Source organism: Colossoma macropomum, unplaced genomic scaffold, assembly GCF_904425465.1.
Source record: "Colossoma macropomum unplaced genomic scaffold, Colossoma_macropomum, whole genome shotgun sequence".
NCBI lineage: Eukaryota > Metazoa > Chordata > Actinopteri > Characiformes > Serrasalmidae > Colossoma > Colossoma macropomum.
In genome coordinates this window covers 17,744,997-17,760,976 of record NW_023494790.1, presented here as the reverse complement: position 1 = coordinate 17,760,976, position 15,980 = coordinate 17,744,997, and the positions used below count along the sequence as shown (strand labels likewise).

General features: G+C 40.0%; 1 protein-coding gene across 1 annotated transcript in view; it reads right to left on the bottom strand.

The window, feature by feature from the left end:
* bmpr1ab (bone morphogenetic protein receptor, type IAb) overlaps positions 1 to 14,068 on the bottom strand; it is a 43,406-nt gene extending 29,338 nt beyond the window's left edge. The window contains exons 1-2 of the mRNA XM_036572399.1: positions 13,820 to 14,068; positions 4,095 to 4,253 (exon numbers count right to left, since the gene is read on the bottom strand). The gene's annotated coding sequence lies outside the window, so the exon portion shown is untranslated. The remainder of the gene's footprint in view (positions 1 to 4,094; positions 4,254 to 13,819) is intronic.
* Between the last annotated feature and the right edge of the window lie 1,912 nt (positions 14,069 to 15,980).

Sequence of the window (15,980 nt, the reverse complement as noted above, 5' to 3'; positions counted from 1 at the left end):
GAGGCCTCAGGGTCACTGGCCTGACAAAAGAGGTATGCTTCCCAAAAGGGGTTGAAAAAATACAGTATCACAATATTTTCTTGACATGTTTCATGATCTTCCATTTTTCTGGGTTTGACTCAAGTTGGAAGACACCAAGCACAAGTACAACAGTAGTGTTGACTTTAAAAGATGCAATCAGAACAATTGGAATGATTTTTTTGGTACATAATCTAATTAAGAAGGACAAATTACTCTCTCATGAATGCCAAGTATTGTCATGATTCAAACTTGTAACCTCCTAGCAATAAGGCAAAATCTCTTTTTAATCAAACATGCAGTCATTTCAGTATTGATGATATTCATATAATTTATGACATCATGACAACAATGTCATATTACTATATTGACCACTAGCGTTGAATGATTTGGGGGAATATCTCACTGTGATTTTTCTGACCAATATGGCGAATATGACGTCAACTGCGATTATTTTCAGTAATTTAAGGATTAGGGCTGATGTTTTGCCCAGGATGCCTGGTATATCCACTTTTTCTAGCTTGAGGATTGAATGCTGAATGTATTGTGACAGACTACCAGCTAGCAGTGTTAGGTGTGGGTGTTTTGTTGCATCTGATTGATTTAACTCCTCTCCGAACAGTTCACAAGCTCTGTGTTATTGGGTTAAATTTCACTACTTAAACCTGTTATGACAACATTGTTTATACTGTAAGGTTAAAATTTCACTCCTTCAAATTGCAATTCGGACATAAAATTTATTAATCTTTTAGCTCTATTGTCCATCTATACTTTACTGGGCTGAAAACCAAAATCGAAAAACAAATTCAAACTTCAAAATTCAAACTAAAATTATTACATTATGTAGGCTGGTCATCCAGAGTAATTAATTCCATTTTTTTTCAGTTATATATTTTGCGCTTTGGCACTGGTGTTTGAGATTTCGAACACTGTTGCTACAGATAGCATTGGTGTGCTCGTAGGGACTTTCCTTTTTGTCGTTTGGGATATTCTGCATATGGAGTGAGAGCATTTTAAGTGGTGTATCAAACCTGTAATAGAGACGCTCTTTGGCGTTGTACCCCCTCTTGATACTTCACATGAACAGCGATTATAAACCGCTTGTCGAATGTGCCTCGTAGAAATCGTGAAACAGTTCTGCATGGCTGGCCTTTTCACTGTTAATCTACTGCTGCTCAAAACTGTTTGAACATGTTTGTCCTGACTAGCACAAGAGAGTGAGGGAAATAATTAAAATTTAAAAACCTTGGTTACCATTAAATTATATGTAAAGTCCTAAATTTTGACACTTTCTTGTAAGCCTAGTTAATCTTTGCTTTTTTCCTGCCAAAATATTTGTCTAACTTTTTCATCCAAAACCTGAAATTTCCATTTTTTTACTATATTTGACACTAAAATTTTCAGTGCACTCTTACTGAGTATTCAAACATGCCATGGTCTAGCACTAATGCCTGAACATACAAGCATTGTAAGTTGAGATAATGGGAATGAATGCAACTTTCATAAATAACCAGCCAATAATTTCTCTCATTGTAGAGGGCAAGCACCATTTAGAATGTAATGTAAAGCTACTAAATGGTTGCAATTTTACAGCTTTGAGCTGAGACCATCTAATTGGAGCAGCGGGAGAGCTATAAAAGCATGTATTTTATGCATGTTCTCAAGCGTTCAACCCTCCGCAGCAACAAACTCTCTTCAAAGCCCAAACATGACTTCTGGTTTGTTTGATCCTACATCCAGTAACACAGCTACACAGAAACTCCTCCCTTGAAAGCTCTACCTACATGATTTCATGTTCTATAGCAATGAGCAGAGTAGACAATAAGTAGACAGAGGGCAACAGCTCACACACACAAAAACTGTTCGACAGATCAATACGATCACATATATTTACAGTACCCAGTATATAGTAAACTACACAACAACTAAAGTCGATGGTTTCATTTTTCCCCATATATGCATCCAAAAATCTTGAACCACATGGACTGCATGGATCGGCTCATCCTAATTTAGGTTGCCGTGTGTGGTCTGTGCAAGTGTGTGTGCTGAAGGCTGCTCAAGACACTGTTTGTATTTATGAGTGTGTGGGAATGAGTGGAAGTGTGTGTACGGTTTATGAATGCACAAGTGTAAGACAGCATGGTAGTGTGTTTGTGCTGAAACCACAGTAACGACGGGTCTGGAGGAACACACTGGAAAACTTCAGAGCTGCCCACAGGCAAAGGCTCTGTTTAAAGTCTGGCAGATCACACGGCCTCGTTCAGCTCCACGTCCTCTGCAAACATGTGGCTGCAATTGAGTGGAACAGCCCCTCCCCCCAGCCTGCCATCTCACCAGCCCCATGTAAACATCCCAGGTCCGCACAGCTCACTAAACCACAGTCAAATGGCCTGATTGATCCACTTCACTAAGCCAAACCTAAACTCTCACTTAGGTCCAATCAAAACGAAGGCCTGCGAATTAGCTGCAGTAATTCAGAGTAGAGCGGCTCTAAACGGGGCTGTTCTAGGACCTGAGAGCCACGAGCCTTGCCCATTTTGCACGGAGGTGCGTGTGTAAACACACATTCCTCACATGACTGGGGGTTATTAATGTGCAGTGGCGCAGGGGAGAAGGGGAGGTGGGCTGGAGGGTGATCTGGACTCTGACAGAGCAATCAAGCTCCAATAATTACGAGACAGGAAACCTGCTGATTGCCCAGGTCTGTCTCTGTCTGAGACGCAGGGTTAGGGGGTTAATCCGTGCTTACGGCAGCAGGAATCAGGGTGTTGCAAGGCCCCTTTCCTTCCAAAACACATGCAACCAGAGATAAAACAAAGAAAAAGTATAGCAGCCAAACCTGTAGACAGTTTCGGTTGGGCGACTGAGTAGTGGGACCCCAAAAAGGCAGACCATAGATACATGGAATAGCGTTTACTACTTTTCTACAAATTTCCTATTATTATGTTATCATATCTCTGAGACAGTAATTTTACAAGAGAAAGGGAAAAAATAACATCTGTTCATTTCTAAGTGTAAGTGTAGTGTGAAAATGTTTGCTTTTTATGTCTATTGTTTCATTCATTATGAAATACTTACACAATGTAAAAGGGCAGCAGGGAAGTCAGAGACCCAGAGCCCACCCTTCATTTGCGTAACTTCCAGTCAAAACAGCGATTAGGTACAATTTAGTCGTGCAAGTTGTTAATTAAGGAGATATTTCTGAGGATATTATATATAACATCCCACTGGTGTAAGGAAAAAGTAAAAAAAGTGAAAAGCAGTAGTTTCTACAAAATATTAAAAGATAGAAAATGGACTTTTAATAACCGTGCAAGACCTGGTAGACCACTCAAACTGTCACCATCAGAGAAACAGCACAAGGTCTACTCTTGTTTCAGATCTGCAAAATCCACAGGTGTTTCTGTCCATCCTTCTAATTGAGAAGACAACAACACTATGAGTCTGAAAGGATGTGTAGCTGTCACATAGCCAAAGGAAATAACAATAAAAGGGCCACCACCGAGTCCAGACCTCAGCATCACTGAATGTATTTGGGATTATTTGGATTGTGAAAAGCAGAAAATACAACCAACTTCTAAGACTGAACTTTGGAAAAATACAAAGATTTCTTTGAAAAACTGTAATAAAAATTTGTAATAAAAGTAAAGGGTGGACACACTAAATACTTAACTGGAAATTAAATAAATCAAGGGTGGTCTCTGACTTTGCACTGAACACACACACTTACACACTGCACATAATATTTTATATATATATATATATATATATATATATATAATGCCAAAAGTTTATTTTCATTATATATATGATATGTTTATTCTACGTAAACATTTTAACATTAAAAGCAAGTAAATCTTCACTGAATGCAACAGGGCCCGAAGGAAGTTAAAAGTAACAGTCTCTGGAGGTGTTCAAGTCTGAATGATGGCCAAGAATTACAACATTCAACAAGTACAACGTTCTTATACCAAGACGACAAGCTTGAGAACATAGAAAGAGAGATGGAAAGACTGAGGTCAAGGAACTTTCCACAACCACAATGGAGCAAATAAGAAGCAACAGTGAGATCTTACCTGAAAGGGGAGCCAATGTGGCACAGCATGATGTTCCAGAAAGCATGGCCTGACCAGACTCATGGATGTCTGAGGTAAGATGCCCCACACTGACGGAATTTTTCTAGGCAGTTCTCATAAGGCAAAGCCACCAACACGCCCACAAATCCTTTGGTAGAACTGCAGAAGAACAGTTGAGAAAAAAAAATGTTAAAAAAGATGATGAGAAGGTTTTATAGAAGTAGAGAGGTAAATTTGGTCTCTGTACTTAAACCTGGAAGAAGCTGTTAGAAAAGACAAATATGTTTCTATTTCATCTATTTAAGATGTTCAACAAAACACTGGTTAAAGCTGACAGAAATGCAATTAAGAGGGATGAGGTTATCATGACCTTACCTGTGCAGCAAAAAGTTATGACATTTGTAAAATACACAGATAACCTTTAAGAACCCTTGTACATGGGGAATAAAATACCACGCACTAAAAGCCAGCGAGAGATGCCTACATTATTAATGATGCACCTTCAGCATTCACTGATGTTTCTGACTTACACTAGACCTCATCCACATAGACAGAGAAGTACAAGAGCAAGGTCTCATATTACAAAAGAGCGTAAAAGCCGAGTTGCAGCTTGTGAAGGGTGCACGGTCAATGCCACTTAACAGTGCAGAGATAAAGTACTTGGATTCAGACTAAAAGCTGCCTAGCCTATAACCATGCCCTATTCCATGCTTTAGGTTTTTAAGCCATGGGTTCAACTTCTCATGAATGCATCTGGCAAGAAGGAGAAACTGCAGGGTCTCTATCACACTGTCTAACATCAACTTCACCTCCTGTGAAGCACTGAGGCTTCATAGTGTTGAGTGGAATCTAGAGATGGCATCACTTTTCAATTTTTCTTTTCCGATATCATGTTGAAACTTTTAGTATCGGCTGATACTAAACAGATATTTTTTCATTAAAACCTACTAAAAATGAGCTACTTTCACTCCATCATGCTCAAACTACTCAAACACTCTACTAGCCCACAGGCAGAAATTTCAGACTAGACTTGCCACAGAATTAGATCAGATTCATTAGTTGTTTCCCCTTTGATATCTGATCCACCATTTTCTGCTGATGTCAGCCTGATAACGATAAGCCCCCTCTGATGGAAATGTCTATATTTATGTCTAGGGGCAACCTAAATAACACACCACTTTCTCTTCCTTCACAAAATCTTCACATCAAATGAACCAGAGACCCCTAGATTCTCAAAAAGTTATTTTCCCAAAACATATGCTCACATCCTCCATTGAGAAGGCCACTCAGTACAAGAATATCCACCAGTCCAACAAAATCTTAGAGAGCCCACCTGCCTATACTTACGATATGTAAACTTTAACAAAAGAGCAGTTCAGCCTAATGTAGACATCAAATGAATGATCACTAGTTAAAATTTCAGTAACTATCCAAGTGTTCATAAGGCTACATAACACCTACATAGGCCTTTCATGACTACTGACATAAACCCAAATAGACATTATAAAGGCTTATTCCAACAAGCGTCATTTGTCATAACACTTGCTGAGGTGAATATCGCAATACACCATACACCTCACAATACTTTGACACTGACACATTGCACTGGTAGTGCCACGTTTTAAAACTGCCATTAGAACTCTTGGCACAATGACTTTTCTCCAGCATTTCACATACAATAATGAACTAAATCCAATTGTACAGGGCTAAATATGCTCTCTTTGTAATGATGCATGCTGTTGTTCAGTGTTCTTTTAAGAACTGAAATCCATGGTATGCTCAGAAAAGCACACTGTGTATCACAATATTGCCCACCTAAGGGGAAAATTACACCAAAACTGACAAAAGCAGTCTTTATGATGCTGGAATAAGCCTTTATAAATGATTATGTAGGATTGTCAGTTGCCCCGAGAAGCTTATGTAGATATCAAGTAGCCTTTATGATTCCTACCTGTTCTGTAGGACACGTTTGTTTGTTATGAGGGAGCAAAACAAATACAAGTAAAATGCAAAAGAGCTTAGAAAGTTGGCTTAAAGGTGCTTTTAATACTGGCTCTCTCACTGACGAAAAGTGAAGACAACAAGCTGCACTTCTGAACCCCCTTTTTATTTATTTGAACTTCTTTGCAGTTCAGCATCTCAGCAGCTAATCAATGTACAGCAAAGGCACTTACTTGATGACGTCAGTGGAATGTGCATGACATGTTAAATGATACGTTTTTGTGAGCGTGGAAAAAGAGCATAATGGAAGGGGTAAACAGAAGGCAGAGAGAGAGAGAGAGAGAGAGAGAGAAATGGAGGAAGGGTGAGCAGAAAATAAACAGAGCAGGAAGATGAGGGGACAGCTGTAGGAAGTGGAAATCAAGATGCCATCGCCACTGTTAATTCCAGAGGGTTTAGTAAAGCCAACAAGAAAGCATGGGGGCGTATAAAAAGCAGTTGGGGCTAATACGATCAAAGTGAACGATCAGCCATAGCTAATTGAAATTAAAGCCCATGAAATGAGAAGGTTAGCGTGGTTCACTGGGGCGCTCTGTGTGGGAACATGCAAAACTGGTGGGAGGCCTCTGCGGCTCCAGCCCAAACAGACCAGAGCTTCCACTCTGACCTCCTTCACACTTTAATAATGACCTTTAAACTTAACACCTCCTCTGCCAAACAGCCTCTTGCACCATTTAATTCCATTTCTACTGAATCTGCCCACAACGTTACTCAGTTCCTCAGTTATTTGCCGAATTGCAACTGCTTACATTTCCCAGCACCTCACCCCTTAAAAAATAAACCCTGTCAACATCAAAACCTGAACCAACCAAAATATAGCTAAACCTCTGAGGGCTGATGATCTAGGAGTTTCACAGTGTAATAGTCAGAAGTCAGTGGCAGAGGGCTCACCACTGGTTGTGAACAAAATCACAATACAGACCCCATGCCTGTTATCTCTGGACTCAGACCACAAAAAACCAAACTCCTGACCTCAATCATACACTGCATGAAATGCAGCCTCTCAGTTAAAAATGCTTTTCTGATCTAGAACCAAATGGAAACCAGAAGCAGGAGGTACATGAATCCCAGCTTATTTTCCCTCAGTGTTTAGCTTCAAAAGGTGAGGGAGGCCATAAAGAGATAAGGTTAGGAGGTTGATTAATAGATGTTAATAATGAACCCTTAGTCCTATAAATGTTTACCTAACTTTAGAGAAAGACTTGTTCTCCACCTACTAAAGTTAATACCAGTCTCCACAATGCCAGAGCCATTCATGAAGAGAGAGATAAAGACCTTGGTTCACAGTGTAATAAGAAACAAAATGTGGATATTTATCTGCATCACTGATTTAAGAAGAAACTAAATGAATTAATTTAGTTCAAAATTCGGAATAAATTATTTATAGAATTGAATTTCTAGAAAACATGCCTTAGAAATTGTTATAATATTTATTCAAAGTCTATCTGGAGCATTTCTATAGGTCCACTTACGATTTCTCACAATGTACTCAAATTTTCACACAATGTGCAAAACAGCCGCAGTGTTTAAATGAAGCAGAACAATAAAAAAAAAGGCTAAAATGCCTTGGTGAATAATGTGAGATGGCTACAGTACAATATTGTTCAAGAAGATTAAAACAAAAAGCTTGACCAATTACTATTAGCTATTATAAATATAAATATAATATGATTGGAAACCTAATAAAATATGAATTTCTTCATCAAAATAATTTCTTCATCATAAAAAAACAGCATAAAAACTTGAAGAAGCACAAAAGGTCTGCTTTGTGTTAACCTAATGAGGCTTCAGTCAGGTGGGGCTAAGCCTTCTGCATTGATTTGCCGCGTCTTAATCCATCTTTATAAGCATTTAACTACTATTCATGCAGAAATAATTCCCTGCTTCTTCAAGGCAGCTGCCTGGGCTGCTAATTAATGATTTTTTATGGAGTTTTTGGTTCAGGGTCAGCAGCAATAAGCACATACAAAGTGCAGTACGACTGAACTCCACTCTGCAAACATAGCCTGTTAAACAAACTGACAATAGTGACCAAATAACACTGTGGGATGGATAAGGAAATACATTTTTATGGTTGCTAAGGTAACATGGGCCTCTCAACTGCTGGTTAAGTGAACATATCTCTTGACTAAAACGACCACCTGTAGCCCACCTCACCGTAGCCAAAGCATCAATGCCAGTCCCATATGGTCAGTGAGAGGAAGACAAAGGGAGGTTCCAGCACAGCTGATAATGGGTGCACGTGTACTTTGCACGCTCCAGCTCACCCAAAACAACTCAATTCTTTTGTTCTAAACCCCTGCAAAATGTGCTGCTGAAACAAAGGCTTGTGACTAAAATGTCCTACAGTAGCATGAATAAAGGAACTTGATGAAAGTGATGAAAATAAAACGGTAATTCAAATTGAAAGCAGAAGCCTATTCCCGAATACGAATTAGGTTATGAAGCGATAGTTACCCTATAACTGAATGACTGCTGAACACTCAGAATGAAGAGGAAAAAAAGAGGGAAAAAGAGGGAAAAAGAGAAGAAGGCCACAGGTGTGTTAAACCAAATACTAAACCATTACACCAACTACGTAATGCAGGTAATGACAATGCACCATTATGCAAGACTACTCTGGGAATAATCTGAATAATACTGCGAAAACAAAGCGGTGATATTGGATTTTACTGCCCTCTTTTCTTTGGTTTCTGTCCTTTCTTCAGAGCTACTGAAAAGAGGTGTTCTTTGGTTGCCAGCCACATACAACCCATTTGTAGACTCAGTGTTCATTAAGATTTGCTGATAACATTCAGCGAGAAAAAAAGTCACCAAGCCAGGAAGTGCGCGTCTGTCTCTGCAGTAAAAAGGGGGAAGTAAACAGGTAGGCTATTGCCGTAGCGGATAAGATCTCTCCAGACCCAATTTCAGCCTCCATTCACTGCCATTACCCAAGCCCCCCTCTGGCTTTTCAAAACCACATCTTATTTCAGACAGGGTTCATTGTACAAAAGAGAAGCTCCTGAAAGCCCACAGTGAATGCACATAGACACACCAGGCTCCATCTTACAACTGACATTACCGAGCACTCTTGGCGCAGTCGTTTGAAAACAATAGCCTTTATTAAGTCTAACCAGACTATGAAAAGGATTACAAGTGGTTTAGCTTAAATGAATAGCTGAGACAGCACAACATTGCTTTCTCCTCTCCTTTAACTCACTGCATCCAGACAGAGAAGGAGGCAGTAACCTGATTCTCATTCTCTCCTTCAACTCCCCCACCCCCAAAACCCTCAGCTGCACAGCACCCGACCTCCCACCGTTGCTTTCTCTCTTTTCCCCTGAGCCAAAGCACCTTAAAAGCCGGGAGAAAGCCCAAAGGCCGAGAGCAAAGAGGTAGTTATCCACAGAGGCAGCAGAACAACTTTTTTTTTCTTTAAATATGGCTGTAATGATATATAAATAAAGAAGGCTTGGCTCTTCAGGAGAAAATTAGATTTGTTTCCTTGCTCTCCTCCCACTCCTAGTTTAGTCGTGAGCAGGCAGAGGCCTTTCTCTGACCGGTGGCTCCAACAGCCACAAACATCATTAAAGGTTGCATTTGCTATATGAGGTAGAGGCAGGGCGAGGGGGTCAGGAGGAACCTCGGCCCATATCACAGCTGTTGAGGAATGAGATAAACAACTAAGAAGAAAAGTGAGCTGGAAGTGGCTGGAAATCTCAGGCTATGAATCACGAGAACCTATGGGAGAAATTAGTTCACACAATTTGCAAATGTTAACTGTGGCGTTAAGGGCAATGCTGATCTTACAATCATTCTTCAGGGCAAATCACCCATGCCTGAGAGAAACACAGACAGACACTATCTGCAGCCTATCTGCCCACATGTTCCACAATTAGCAGCACCACATAAAGAATCATGAGAAGCGATGGGTAGTTTCATGGGAGAAATCCATTTCACATCATTTGCGGATGGGAACTCGTTAGCGTTAGCATTAGGGCAAGGCTGAGAACTCGATATCACAATCATTATCGTCAGAATAAACTTGAATAATTTCGGTTCACAAGCAAATGAGTGAATAGATAAACAAACAAGTAATACAACTATTTATATTTATTTAATCTGTTGGTGAATTCGCACTGTTAAAGCGGGGTCAGCTGCTTTTCTGTGAGGCCCCAGCAACGACTGTCTTGATTGTGGCACGCAGTGAGTTTGACACAATCTTAAATGAGCATGCACTGTGGTGATAAAATCTACAAAGAGAAAACGAAACAGGGAGGTCAGGGCTAGTGGGACAAAGCCACAAGCCAAATACATGACCCAAGACACACACGCAGACAAGGCTGCAGACTCTGATACACATCTCACTCTGAAAGTAATAGATTTATACTAGAGCAGAACAATTAAACGGTTTTATGTCGAAATTGCAATTTGAAAGAGGAGAATTAAAAAAAAAGAGAGTTGCTTTCTTTATTATAGTACACATTAATCAACAATGTTGTCTTAACAAGTTTTAAATGGACAAAACTGAACCTAATAACACAGAGCTTGTGAACTGCCTGCAGATGAGATCGACCAATCAGAAGCTACCACTTGTGTTCTGTATATGTGACATCACAACCATCACAACTAACTGTTAGTCTGACGCACTCAGTGAACAAGCTTCAAGCCAGAAAAAATGGATATTCTGGTCTTCTTGGCCAAAAACAGGTCTGAAAATTAATTTATAGAAAATAATTGCATTTTAATCACAATCGCAATATTGTTCAGCCCTAATTTACACATTGAGTACATTACATTACACATTCAGACTTAATATCAATCAAGTCGATGTAGATTTGTCAATCACACGAATAGCATTTCCCTAGAACAGGGGTGCACAACTCCGGTCCTGGAGGGCCGGTGTCCAGCACAGTTTGGAGGTTCCCCTGCTCAATCACACCCACTTAACCTGGTAATTAACAGATAAGTATAATCAGGTGTGTTCGAGCAAGTAAATCACCAAACTGTGCTGGACACCGGCCCTCCAGGACTGAAGTTGTGTACACCTGCCCTAGAATATCCTGTCCTCTGTTTTGGTCTTCAGACTCTTTAATGGCTTGTTCATGATTCCTCTGATTGCTTCCATCAATCTTGTTGCTGGCCGTCTTTTACCTTATTTCACCTTCAACTGTTCCAAGTATAATTGTCTTCTCCAATGAACTGGTTCTTCCCCAAATATGTCCAAAATAAGTCTGGTTTTCTGGACACAGGCATAAAATATACAGCACTGTGCAGAAGTCAGAGATCACCTTTTTAATTTTCAGTTTTACAAAGACATCTTGAGAGATATTAAAGTTCAGTCAGGTTTGTTATATTTTCAGCTTCTTTCTTTGCCTTACAAATTTCTTCTTTTTTGTCTTTTTCCTTTTCTCAGTAATGGATTCCTGACAGCTACACATCCTTTCAGACCCACCCATAGAAACACCTGTGGATTTTTTTCAGATCTGAAGCAAGAGTGGAGCTTCATTTTCTCCTCTTTTAATATTTTTTTGAATTCCAGTTTTGAAAACTCATATTGTTTAACTCTTTTTCCCTTAACTTTCACTTTCCTCATGAAAGTGGATCATTGTATATCTAATCTCCTCAGCAATATTTCCTAAAAATGAATAATTTATACTTAATGGCCGTTCTGACTGGTCTCCAACTTTTGCACAGCACTGTATGAAAACTGGCACAGTGGATTTTCTTTTTTTTTTCCATAAAGACTCACTGCTAGCCCTATCAGCTAAGTGTTCCTGAAAACGACTTCCAGATCTAAGTAGCTCAAACTGCCCGGTGTTTACTTGAAAGTCTATTCATATTCACTGCGTTGAGACAGGGAAAATAAACCATAGGCATTAAAGTCTATTTGTGTTTCCGAACACTGGCACTAAAAAAAGAGAAGGGTTTCTTTGCAGAGCCAGGAGGCGAGCACAGCCCACTCTGAGGCTCTGTTTTTCCTTCAGCATTTTTCTCTTCTTTTTTTTTCCCCTGGAGCACAAAGCCCAATAGCACGGTGAATCAAGATATACGGATAGAGCAGCCTCTCTTCTTACTGGGAGATTTATCTCAGTCTCCATTTGTAATAGCCCTGGGGACTAATCAGAAGTCGGTTTGCTCTCTGTGTGCTGGGAGGACACAGACACACAGATTTACTGAAAGACACACTCACTCTGAGCACCCTTTTGAAGCAGACAGTTTAAAAGGGCAAGAACACACTTTCTAATCAGCAGTGCCCTGTATAAATACAGAAGGAAGGCTACAGCGTCCTCAGGATTATTGCTGAAAGGGCCCTGCTGGCTCAGCCTTTACACAACTGCAGCATTCGGAATATTCACAGTATTCCAGACAGCACTGCACATATTTCAAGATATAAAAGTATAGCTCTGTCTTCACAAGCCTAAACATGACTCTTTGAGATCCTAAAGTACAGAAGACAACAAAACAAAGCGGTGAAAGATACACAGTCTCCAATTGCAGCTAGTCACTGTAGATGCACAAAATAAACAACATGCTTAAATAAAAGAACACGAAGGAAACTTGGGCTCCGGTGTCACTTTGCTTGTCTGACATGTTAATAGGCCTGTATGATAGCCAGTACCCTGATTACCAATCGTGCAACAATAATGTGGCCTTCACTCACCTACGACATAACCACCACCAGCGAAGCCACAAATAACCTTTCAACTGGCAACCCATTGAAAAAATACTGGTCTCAGTTTATCTGTATAGTACGCCATAGATTATAACCAGATGTTCAAAGTCTAAATCTGGTTCATTCTCAACAGCATTACAGTTAGTACTAGGATTTGGTTTAGAGTTGAGAATTAAGTTTAGGCTTAGAGAAATGGTTTGGTCATGTTCATAGGTATTCAGATTATAAGCAGATGCTTAAATTCTAAATCTGGTTCATTCTCTATAGCATTACAGTTAGCACTAGGATTTGGTTTAGGGTTGAGAATTAAGTTTAGGGAAACGGTTTGGTCCTGTTCATAGCTACAACTATTGTGGACTGTTATATAAATGTACCAAGAAAAATTAAAAAAGCAAAGCAGTAACTAAACCGTGCAAAGAAAGTACTGACTACAAAAGACCCAAGCCCAAATTTACAGAACACAGATTTAGAATACAGACTGCTTAGTTGAGCTATTCAGTAGGCCTGCAAGGAGGATTTTACAGTGTGCAGACTGGAACCTGTGACATCACTAAGCCTACAAACAACTGAACTCTACCAAAAACTCTGCTAAATCCATCCATAAAGCTTAAAAAAATGAACTTAATGAATTTAATCGTAAATGGATGGTTAATACTGATTATTTACCGATATTCTAGGAGCACAAACTTGTACAGTGTCATAATTCTCTGCCCCGGGGCCTGAGAGTGCTCCAGGTTAAGCTACAGCAGGAAAGGCTGGATGTTAGCAGGGATGAGAGAGAAGAGCTACACGGCAAGATGGCTAAAAACGGTACGGCTGCAGTGTAGTGTAGTCATACTGTGGCATACCAAAAGTTAAGCGAAAGGAAACGACGTTTGACGGACAAATGACCGATAATGTGAGTTAAAAATACTAAAACATTTAAGAAATTCACCGTCACTGCGCGTGCTACGTAGCTAGTGAACAGGGAGAACACATTTTGCTGTAACGCTACAAACGTAACGCTCCTCTCAAAGTTTTCTCCCGGAAAAAAGCATCGGGCAGAATATCCGGAATCCCCGCTTACCTATCCGTCAATTCGTCAACTCACTCCGGCCAAAATCCCTCAAAACAGAGCCCTGACTCGATTCCCGTCGTCAGTCGTCGGCGGATTACAGAAGCTTTCCGAAATGTAGTTTTAAAGTGGTTTTATCCAGTTAGTGTTGATGTTTTGTCCAGGTCGCACGTCCGCGTCGTTCTCTCTCGCTCTCTCTCTCTCTCTCTCGTAGTGCTGGAGCTACATTCCACACTGGCGCTGCGTAGCCAGAGCAGCAGTGTAGAGCCAATCCTCCAATCAGTGCAGGCCGGCCAAGAGCAGCACAGGGACGACCGGAGGGGGCAGGGTGGGTGGCTGGGTGGATGGGTGGGGGTCCAAACTAATGCTTCAGACGCCACCTCGCGTACAGCTTGTCATGGATACGGTTGAATGTAATCTGCTGGACTGTAGATTGTACCATGTACCAAGCTTGTACAAAGCTCAGTTAGGGATATTTAAATACCGGTCACTTTAAAACTAGTTTGTACTTCAGCAAACTGGACACTTTATGAGTCACTCTCCGTTATTGCACCAGACTGTAATGCACAATTTGTAAGATACCCTTTACCTCAATCGGCACTGGTCAGTTTATGACTGCTGCTGACCAGATATTTGGGTGGGGGGCCTTTCTCACAAATCTGACCGTTGATAAAGGGCTAGAGCAGGGTGCTGGAGGGCCGGTGTCCAGCGCAGTTTGGTAGTTCTCCTGCTCAAACACACCCATTAAACTGGCAATTAACGGATGTGTATAACCAGGTGTGTTTGCCCTGCTGAAAAAAAAAAAAACAAAACATAGAAACCATTAAGTGTTTTTGTTTCTGATGGGTTTGTAATGTGTTTTGGCTGTTTAATTGGGTGATATCTCAATGTAAAAGATCCTAATGGTTTAACAGGTGACCAATGACTGATTCTAAAGGCATTTTATGGTTTCTTAATGGGATCTAAAGGTGTTCTACAGGAAACTAGTGGTCTTCATTGGAAGCCATTAAGCCAATTCCCAAAATCATCATAGTGTGCAGGACACTGGCCCTCCAGGACCGGAGCTGTGTACCCCTGGGCTAAGAGGTAATATAAATTGTGTGGCAACTGACAGGCTATCAATTATAACTGTACCCCAGCACAGTGTACCTATAACTGCTTCTAACTGAGATCTGACACCACATGCAAAATGTCTCCATAACATTCAGGGTCATTAGTTCCCACTTGTGACATTAGTGCCCACTCTCCTCTTCAGATCAGCTCACAGATTTTCAGTGAGGTTTAGGTCCTGGAATTGGGATGACCACTGCAGAACCTTGATTCTGTGGTCAGTGAACCATTTTTGTATGGATTTGGATCATTGTCTGGAAGATCAAACCATGATCATATCTAAGCTTCCTGACAGTGGCAGACAGTTTAAGATCTACAATCTCCTGGAATTTCATGTCTGCAATGATGAGTAATAAGCAAGATTCTCAGGCCCTTAGGAAGAAAAGCAGACACACAGCATTACACACTCACCACCATACTTCACAATTAATTCCATTCTATTTATGAGGTGGCATCACGTCAATTCCAGTCTCTGACAACCATATTGTGCTTCTCTGTAAATGAGTCATTCTACAGAAACATCCATTTTTGTGTCCATAGCGTTTACAGATATATTACACTTGAAAAACATGTTAGGGTTACAATTTATTCATATTTTAAAATAAAACAATAGGTTATTTGAACAATTACACCTTCATTAACAATCAATTTAGCAATATTGGTTTTTAAATCAATTATATATATTCCAGGCACCACAGAAGTGCTCATCCTCACAGTCATGCGTAAAGGGTGAGAGCCATATTTTGACGTAAAAACCATGTTTTTTCCTCAATTTGAACTGCAATAATCTATACATGACTATGAAATATGTATATGAATTAAATGACATAAAGAAAACAAATGCCAAATAAATATTATAAAATATATATTGAAAGTTGCATAGTCGTGTCACTGGTGTTACTGCGTAACAAAAAATCTTTTATTTTGAAATAAAAGTCACACTGATGACATCACTTGACCTCCTTTTCCCTATTTCTGAAGATCTATGAAGAAAAGCACATGGTCCACTGTGTCTTTTCAGTTATCTGAAATGTTTTAGCTATGATTTCACATGAAACTTTTA